This window comes from Aptenodytes patagonicus, chromosome Z (assembly GCF_965638725.1).
Source record: "Aptenodytes patagonicus chromosome Z, bAptPat1.pri.cur, whole genome shotgun sequence".
NCBI classification, from domain to species: domain Eukaryota; kingdom Metazoa; phylum Chordata; class Aves; order Sphenisciformes; family Spheniscidae; genus Aptenodytes; species Aptenodytes patagonicus.
The window spans coordinates 32,161,299-32,168,834 of NC_134982.1; the positions used below are offsets into that span (position 1 = coordinate 32,161,299).

Genomic DNA, 7,536 nt, shown 5'->3' on the forward strand with positions numbered 1-7,536 from the left:
GAAATAGCTGTGCCAGCAAGACACAGGGAGGGCAAGAGACCACGGCAGAGGGGCAGGAATACCTTTAACTAGCGTTGCCATCCAACACTTCATATTGTGAAACATAGCCTGAAGTTATGTCTACACAGGAAAACCACAAAGCACACTGAACTTCAGGGGAGGTAAATGCAGGCAAGTGTAAAGTAACGTTTCAATTGCTTTGATCCCAGTTCTTCAGACTCAGGTATTGTTCCACAGTGGTTTATACCACTAAGTCACATCCTTCTCCCTAACCCCATCAACATGTCTCTAATACCTTTCTTGCACCAGCAGTTCATGGGAAGCTTGTTCAGGGAGCTGATTCAGCTGAAAACTAACTCTCTAAAAAAGGAAGTATTCAGCTACAGCAGCTCCCTGAACCAGTACTCTGTGCTGCTGATAGCGCAGACACAATGAAGGGTCTGTGGCAGCCAGACTTGAATCAGCTGAAGAATGTTGTTCTATGGCAGCCATGAGCCCATGTGAAAAACCTGGTTCAATAAATATCCCAGATGCGAGGAGTAACTTGTATATAGTAACCTCTGCCTAAATATACTACAGAGCTGCACCTAGTAGTATTGTTTAGGCATGGTTTGCACAGGTATACAAGTAGTTTAAAACCTGACATTTTCTACTTTCTACATTGAGAAGTATATGATGTGCATTTGTATTTGCATTGATATGGAGGGCAGTCTACCTGCAGGACAGACATTCTGGTTACACTATATTGAATTTCTTGTGTATAATTGAGCTTTGCAAGTAGAACAGAGCTGACGTCCACATGTACAGATTTACTGCACTTTTCTAACCCTGGCCTGCCAAATATCTGAAGTATTGGTAGACCACGAACCAAAGTATAAGGAGAATCTGCTGTCAAAGTCAGTAGTGTTGACAGGCCTGTGTTCCCCTCTATTAAGCAATCCTGCTCTGAAGCCCAGAATGCTGTCCAAACAACTGAAGCTGCCTCTTTACAGGCCAGTGCTATTTTCCTAGCTGGTTGGATGTCAATTTCTCACCACCACCAGTACTGGCTCCCTAAACCCAGACCGCAATAACAACTTTCTTTGCAGAGAATGTCAGAGCCTGTGGTAAGTCACAGCACTTTGTATCTCCTACCATTCTTGTGCTTTGTTATAAAAATGATACAGAAGTACAGTGTCAAGACAAGCTCATGTACTTGTAGAGAGAGGAAGGCTTTACCTCATTTCAAAGCACTTTACATCTTCCCAGAGACAGTTTTTTAGAACAACAGTTATGACCCTCTCTCCATTAATGCCTTGGGTGGAATTAGACTGCTCTGATTCAGGAGCTTTAAGAAATATGAACCAGAACTGCAGGAGGAATTCTGGCGGGTATGACTTACTCTTTTTGTATTATCCCAGAAGTATAGCACAGCCTGTAATAACAGCTCTGAATGAGATGCTGATGAAGGCCTATGTATCAACCTACAAGATATATACATATATAGCCCCCAAATCTTTTAAATTACACCTTATTATTTCAACTTATAACAACGCACAGAATATCAGGAATAATTTGTGACTGCCAGCTACACGAAGACTATACCTCCGATCCCTATCCTTTTGATATTTTTTTCATATCCTTAGTAAGAATGCAATTTTTCCAGGAACTTTCAAAGCTATACAGTTAAGTCCCTTTCAGAAGGTACGTTTCATAAGTTTATTACAGAACTGAGGAAAATCAAGATAATTTAGTATTTCAGACTGGGAATTACATGGATTCTCCAGGATCACCCACTTACATTTTGGGGAAACCGACTTTTAAACTTAAACTTTGGGTAGATGACTTACCTTGAGTATATCCTAGTTAAGACCAACTGTGGTCCATTCTCTTGTTTAAAGATATGCATTTTCATACATCTTTCTGAATTTTCTGCTGACCAAGATGTCCTTCCTTTGCACTTCCCTAGAATTTGTTACTGCAACTAAAAATATGTGGGGCTGTATTACTCAGGTGTTCCTCTGAGGATCACACAGCAAGGGTCAGTATACATGTGGGGATGCATGTGACTGTAGTTTAAGCAATTTGCAATATTATACAACTTTTTTTGGTACAAAAATCTCAAAAACTGTATTTACAGTATTCCTCCCTTACATGTTAATGACTTTAAACATTTTGACAGACTGCTACATAAAACTTTCCCCAAATTCTCAAATGTTCATTTAATGTGCTTTACAGCTAGCATCATTTACTACCTGCACCAAAACTATGTATAAAACATACTGCCTTATTTTCTTGTCTTTACACCAATAGTAAAGTATGTGTTAGGTGCTTGTTTTCTGAACTATCAACCTTCTCAGCGTTAACCTCCCTTAACAGAGTTTGTGTGATATAATGACAGGCTTTTCCTTTCTGTTACAACTCCTCTCAAAGAAGCTGTAATTTATTTACGGAAGGTGATACCTATCACAAAGAATGAAGTGTTTCTGTACAGTATTGCAAGTTCTAGTCATTCTTCACTGCCTGTAGAGACAATTCATGAAGAGCAGGAAAATATATGTAGATAATGAAGCATCAGCACTTCAAGGCACATCAAGGAAAAAATTTCTGAGAAGCATATGATTATTATAGAAAAATGGGCTGTCATCTAGGTAGTACAGATATACTTGAAGCATAGATTTCATCTTCATTAAGAAGAATAATAGCTGATTGTAACCATCTCAGATCTCTTGACCTGGACAGCAATATTTGAAAAGAGGATTAAAATCAGAAAAAGAAAAAAAGTTCAAAATTATGTCACAGTACTGAAGTTTTGTACTGAAATCAAAATGGGTTCTATTTTAGGCTTACAGAAAGAGGAGAAGTTTTATTGCTAGAGGCAACTGATTGTTTCAATAGCCTTTTCAAAATTGTAAATACATCTCAGGTTTGAGTTTGATTGTTTTTTTAGCTAGCACTCCAGCTTTGAACAACTTACTGTAGCTAGAGATTTTAAGGCTGTCAGAATGACTATACTTTCAACATAAAGTCCTAAACATCCATGCACTGATCTCACATTGAGTACAAAGAAATTTAAAAGTTCCATAAATTAAATCCATAAATCAAAGCCACATACTGTTTTTCATTCATCAGAATATGAACTTATGGCACAGACATCCCCTGAAGCTCAGCTGAGAGACTCATGAGATACTGCGCTTGTTTAGCAGCAAAGAGCGCCAGTCATTTCACGCATAGTACAACTACAGTTCTACAAAGTATGAACAAAGGTAAGCTGCTCTCCAGCCTTTCATTGTGATTACTTAGGTTTTTTTCTCATATACCACATATGACTGAGACATGTTAGCTGACTTTTCATGTTAGTTGGCCCATAGAGGTGACCGATAATTGTAACTGTAAAACACAATTCAATGGATAAACAGAAGTACCAAATCAAGAAACAACGTAAACACTTACATGATTGAGCCCTTGCTGGGGAGGGAGAATACCCAGATACTCTTTTATCCCCAAGTTATAAGCAACTGGTCTTTACTCAGTTATACTCAGGACACTCTCCCTCACCAACACGCCAGCAAACTGAGAAAAAGAACAAACAAGCAATGCAAGAGGTTACCTGCTCAGACTACTTCATGCACCTGCATTTCCAATATAAGCATTCAGGACAAGATCTAGAAGACAGAAATTCCTCATTAACTCCTAGAAATATCCAACATCAGGAATAGGACAGGATCGATTTCTTTTTTAATTGGCATGTGTGTGCATGCACACACCCCACACACACACACACTCAACATCATGAAGTTCAACAAGGGCAAGTGCAAAGTCCTGCACCTGGGAAGGAACAGCCCTATGCACCAGTACATGCTGAGGACCACCCCACTGGAAAGCAGCTTTGCTGAAAAGGACCTTAGGGTCCTGGTGAACACCAAGTTGAACATAAGCCAGCAATGTGCCCTTGCGGCAAAGGCGGCAAATGGTATCCTGCACTGCGATAGGAGGAGTGCTGCCAGCAGGTCAAGGCAGGTGATCCTTGCCCTCTCCTCAGCACTGGTGAGGCCACACCTGGAGTGCTGTGTCCAGTTCTGGACTCCCCAGTACAAGAGAGACATGGACACATGCCAGCAAAGGGCCAGTATGATGCTGAAGGGCCTGGAGCACCCTCTCCTACGAGGAAAGGCTGAGACAGCTGCGATGGTTCAGCCTAGGGGGCAAAAGGCACAGGGCGACCCCATCCATATATAAAAATACCCGAAGTGGGGGTGCAACAAAGACACAGCCAGGGTCTTCTCAGTGGTGCTCAGTGACAGGACCAGAGGCAATGGGTGCAGACTGAAACACAGGAGGTGCCCTCTGAACATCAGGAAACACTTTTTTACCATGAACGTGGCTGAGGCCTGGCACAGGTTGCCCAGAGAGGTTGAAGAGTCTCCTACCTTAGAGATATGCAAAAGCCGTCTGGACACAGTCCTGGGCAACCAGCTGTAGGTGGCCCTGCTGGAGCAGGGGCATTGGACCAGGACCTGCAGATGTCCCTGCCAACCTCAGTCGCTGTATGATTCTAAGGTTACAGCCATCCTCTTGCAGACAGCTGAGCAGATGCTTTTCTTCCAAGCATTTCTGACAGTCTTCCATGGGAAATGAAGCTTGCACCAACGTGGTCCCATTTCCCTGCCAACAGAGGACGGTGGCAGTGGAACTGTGGGGCAGCAGCCCACCAACCTCCCCCACCCTGTCCTGTGAATCAGCTTGACGACAATGTAATTGTGCACCTGAACTTGCCTATTCCCACATTGCATTCAAAGGCAAGTGAGGAAAGCAAGGTGGAAGGAGAGCAGAGGTGCCCAAGCTTTCCCTGCAAGGCTGCACCCACTGGAGTGAGAGGGACATTACACTGGTCTTCAGGCCTCCTGTTGCTATACTTAGCAGAGTAACGGGGGTGACGGTGGAACCGTCAGCTTGAGGCTTCAGAGTTGACATCAGTCTGCGATGAATGGGTGTAGGTCCATACCCTTGCTGTTGAAGATGTAGAGCTGAACTGGGCAAATCGCCTGTGACAAAGACAGATGTTTGTGTGTACAGCATTCAGGTGGGAGCTGGCTGGGTGTTGGAGTTTCGGGGTGGGGGAATGGTGGCTCTCAAAGAGCAGCAGAAGGCAGAAGCGGAGGGCTGTGCCTGGGAGTGCACAGGGGCATGGGGAGCTGAGCCAGGATGTCCCCCCTCCCCGGCGGTCAGACTGCTCAGGCCTCCTCACACATCTCAGACACTCGTCACGGGTCCCAGACATGGCTGCACCCCATGTGGGCTCCCACTAGACCCCAGTCCCCAGAGCCAAGGTGCCCCCTAAATGGAATGGGCACGTGCTTTGGGGACCATGACCCCCAAACGCTGCCAGGCTCCAACGACTCTGTATCAGAAATAGTGTGGCCAGCAGGAGTAGGGAAGTGATCGTGCCCCTGTACTCGGCACTGGTGAGGCCGCACCTCGAATACTGTGTTCAGTTTTGGGCCCCTCACTACAAGAAGGACGTCGAGGTGCTGGAGCGTGTCCAGAGAAGGGCAACGAGGCTGGTGAGGGGTCTGGAGCACAAGTCTTCTGAGGAGCGTCTGCGGGAACTGGGGTTGTTTAGCCTGGAGAAAAGGAGGCTCAGGGGAGACCTTATTGCGCTCTACAACTACCTGAGAGGAGGTTGTAGCGAGGTGGGTGTCGGTCTCTTCTCCCAAGTAACTAGCGATAGGACGAGAGGAAATGGCCTCAAGTTGCGGCAGGGGAGGTTTAGATTGGACGTGAGGAGAAATTTCTTTACTGAAAGAGTGGTTAAACATTGGAAGAGGCTGCCCAGGGAAGTGGTTGAGTCACCATCCCTGGACGTATTTAAAAGACGTGTAGATGAGGTGCTTAGCGACGTGGTTTAGTGGGCATGGTGGTGTTGGGTCGACGGTTGGACTCGATGATCTTAGAGGTCTTTTCCAACCTTAATGATTCTATGATTCTATGACTCCTTCCTGGGGCGAGATGGGGGACGGCCCTCGTGCCAAAGGATTTTGTCAAGGAACTTAGGCAAGGAAAGGCTACGGGAGCGTCGTCTCCTTTTGCTCGGTTAGGAAGCATCCCCATGGTGGAGAGGAAGCGGAACGCCAGAGGAAGGCCTCAGCCTGCGAAAGGCAGAAGTTGGCAGCTTTGAGAGGGCCTCTGAAACGACATTGCTCTGCACCAGAATAACAGCCACATCCCTCTGGCCTGTGTCTCCATTTTCCTCTTTAATTCTTATTGGTGGAAGGTCTCCACACGCGTCTGGCCGATGGCATGCGTTCCCACGATCTTCCCATGCACCTGCACTCGAAAAATGCAGGTGTATCCTGGTTTTCCCCAGTTGCTCTGTATGACAAGTTTCAAAAACCAAAAGGCGCTGGGGATGCCATCCTGCAAAGAAACACGGCAAAAAGCAGCGTCACTCCTGGGGTGTAAAGAGTGAGAGCAGGCTCCACGTGTCTTCCTCTGCCAGCCCGGCCCCTGCTCCGGGACCAGCTCCCGCCCTGGCTGGCGAGGCAGCTTCTCCCTCCTTCCCTTCTCCCACCCAGGCGGCAAAGGACCCCTGTGCCCCTGCAGAGCAATTGCCCGGCCTCAGAGAGCGTGGCGGGCAGCTGTGGAAACCTGAGGCTCGCTGGTGCCAGGGAAGCGGGGCCCGGGGAAAGTCCTGCTGCTGGGGCAAGGCGCTGAGCGTCCTCCCTGCCACAGCCTGCCTGGCGGGTGCAGCCAGGCAGCTCCAGGGACCCACACGGCTGTGGGGCCAGCGCGGCCTTTGTCCTGCTTTTGCCGCCCTGCCGGATGCCCCTCTCCCTCCTGATCCTGCCAGTGTTTCTCTCGGCCAGGGTCGGGCCCCTGCCCCGGCAGGGTCCGTCCACACTCCTTCTGCAAGCGACTTGCTGGCAAACCGGCGTTTCTGCCCTGGCCTCTTGCCCACACGCACGCACTGTACCTGCAGAGGGAAGGTCTGGGTCGGCTCTTTCTGCACGGTGTAGGTGAATGTCCCCAGCAGAGTTTCGTCCTTGCCTTCCTCATCCAGTCCCTTGGAGACAAAGCACAGGGGAGCAGGTCAGGCTCGACCCGACCACGAGGAAACGCTCATGCCAGATCCGGGCCCGCGATCTGCACCCCACTCCTGCGGCTCCAGCGTGGTCTGGTGCAGGATGTGGTGGGGCTGAGTCTCCTCCTCGTGTGTTGCTCAGGGACCCGGAGGTGCTGGGCCAAAACGCACTGAGCAAGTCTTAGGAGGGGTGACACCACCTCGCCATGTCCCTTGAAATGTCCCCTCAGGGAACGGCAGTGCTTGGAAGCGCACGAATCTCGGCAGACGCGCAGAGAGCGGCAAGTCCCCGTTACAGCTTTTCCCCGCGGCCAGGTCCCAGCCCCCAGTGCCCGGCAGAGACTTACAGAGACAGTGAAATCTCGGGGGGCGCTACTGACAGTCCCCAGCGGAGAGGCTCTCTTTGAGGTGTGCTGTATGGTGACGGCCGTCGGTCGTATTTGTGCAGGCAGCCGGATTAGCACCTCGGTCCGAGA

The 7,536-nt window shown here is 48.2% G+C and overlaps 1 long non-coding RNA gene across 1 annotated transcript; it reads right to left on the reverse strand.

The window, feature by feature from the left end:
* Positions 1-6,175: 6,175 nt before the first annotated feature.
* Positions 6,176-7,536, reverse strand: LOC143173131 (uncharacterized). The gene is made up of 3 exons (XR_012997474.1): positions 7,408-7,536; positions 6,953-7,042; positions 6,176-6,396 (listed from the first exon to the last, which is right to left on the reverse strand). It is a non-coding gene; the product is annotated as an uncharacterized LOC143173131 (long non-coding RNA).